At 45.0% G+C, this 2,180-nt stretch overlaps 1 pseudogene across 1 annotated transcript; it reads left to right on the forward strand.

Annotated features, from left to right (window-relative positions):
- Positions 1–359: 359 nt before the first annotated feature.
- LOC112633584 lies at positions 360–1,453 on the forward strand (annotated as a pseudogene). Its single transcript, XR_003121550.1, has one exon. The product of XR_003121550.1 is annotated as a small ubiquitin-related modifier 1 pseudogene (transcript).
- Positions 1,454–2,180: the final 727 nt, after the last annotated feature.

The raw sequence follows: 2,180 nt of genomic DNA on the forward strand, positions 1-2,180 counted from the left end.
GCCCGGGCTGGAGTGCAGTGGCCGGATCTCAGCTCACTGCAAGCTCCGCCTCCCGGGTTTACGCCATTCTCCTGCCTCAGCCTCCCAAGTAACTGGGACTACAGGCGCCCGCCATCTCGCCCGGCTAGTTTTTTGTATTTTTTAGTAGAGACGGGGTTTCACCGTGTTCGCCAGGATGGTCTCGATCTTCTGACCTCGTGATCCACCCGTCTCGGCCTCCCAAAGTGCTGGGATTACAGGCTTGAGCCACCGCGCCCGGCCATATCGGTACTTTAAATAAAAAAGTTAGCTCTTCTCCGGGCCTCCTCTCTGGCCTAGCGGAAGTGACGCAAGCTGCACCGGAAGTGATGCGAGGCGTAACAGTAGTGACGTGAGCATAGCGGAAGTGACTACGGCCGCGGTGTCGTGCTGTGACGAAGGGAGATGGCATTGTATACGCTAGAACGGGGTTCTGCCTACCTCGAGACCGCTGCTGTTCGGAGACCTGCAGGTGAATGCCCCATCACCATGTCTGACCAGGAGGCAAAACCTTCAACTGAGGATTTGGGGGATAAGATAAAAGATGAAGATATTAAACTCAGGGTTATTGGACAGGATAGCAGTGAGATTCACTTCAAAGTGAAAATGACAACACCTCTCAAGAAACTCAAGGAATCGTACTGTCAGAGACAGGGCGTTCCAGTGAATTCCCTCAGGTTTCTCTTTGAAGGTCAGAGAATTGCTGATAATCATACTCCAGAAGAACTGGGAATGGAGGAAGAAGATGTGATTGAAGTTTATCAGGAACAAATCGGGGGTCATTCAACAGTTTAGACATTCTTTTTTTTTTTTCCTTTTCCCTCAGTCCTTTTTTATTTTTAAAATAGTTCGTATGTAACGTGGAATTTAAAACGGAATTGAAAACAGGCACTCTATCTCTTTAAAACATCTGGTAATTTGAATTCTAGTTCTCATTATTCATTATTGTTTGTTTTCATTATGCTGATTTCTGGTGATCAAGGCTCAGTCCTCTTCATATTGCCCTCTCCTTTTATAAAAATTACGTGTGCACAGAGAGGCCACCTTTTTCAGGACTGTACATTTTCAGATGACAAGATCGACCAATGCAAGTGTTCATAATGACTTTCCAGTTGGCCCTGATGTTCAACCATGTGATTGTTTCACTCCTGGACTATGACTTTTGGTGGGAGATGGAAGTTTTTTAAAGAACTGAGCTGTGGAAAAATGACTTCTCCTTAACAACTTGAAGCTATTTTTAAAATTTGAGGGTCTGGACCAAAAGAAAAGGAGCATCAGGTTAAGTCAAGATGACAGATAAGGTTGAGCTTAATGACTAACTCCAAAGATGGCTTCCCTGAAGAAAAGGCATTTGAAGATTTTTTTTTTCTTAATCTTGTCAGAAGATCCCAGAAAAGTTCTAATTTCATTAGCAATAAAGGTATACATGCAGAAATGAATACAGCAGAATGCTGCTCTTTTTTATTCGTACTTTTTGGCCTGAGATACCGGGTTTTAAATGGACATTGACTACACCAGCTTCATTAAAATAAACAATATTGTAAAAATCGTAAAAGAAAAAGGTATAATCTAGATACAGAGTAGTGGAAAAATCAGGAGTATCCAGCTTGATGGGTTTTCCCAAAGGGACACCCATCGAAAGTTCCTCTGCACCCCCTTCTATCACTTCCCCACTACAGTAGTTAAGGGTAACTACTGCCCTAGTCTTAAGCAATAAACAAGTTTTATTGGCGTTTTTAAACCTATGATCAGAGGTAAGTGAGGGCATTTGCCCAGAATTTCTCAAAAAATTACCTCAGTTAAGACCGGATGCAGTGGTTCACCCTGTGATCCCAGCACTTTGGGAGGCCAAGGTGGGCGGATCACGAGGTCAGGAGATGGAGACCATCCTGGCTAACATGGTGAAACCCCGTCTCTACTAAAAATACAAAAATTAGCCGGGCATGGTGGTGTGTGCCTGTAATCCCAGTTACTTGGGAGGCTGAGACAGGAGAATCGCTTGAACCGAGGAGGCAGAGGTTGCAGTGAACTGAGATGGCACCACTGCACTCCTGCCTGGGTGACAGCAAGATCCGGTCTCAAAAAAAAAAATTGCCTCAGTTGGCTGGGCGCTGTGGCTCATGCCAGTAATCCCATCGCTGTGGGAGGAGCCTTTGAGGCCA

Source organism: Theropithecus gelada, chromosome 10 (assembly GCF_003255815.1).
Source record: "Theropithecus gelada isolate Dixy chromosome 10, Tgel_1.0, whole genome shotgun sequence".
Classification (NCBI taxonomy): domain Eukaryota; kingdom Metazoa; phylum Chordata; class Mammalia; order Primates; family Cercopithecidae; genus Theropithecus; species Theropithecus gelada.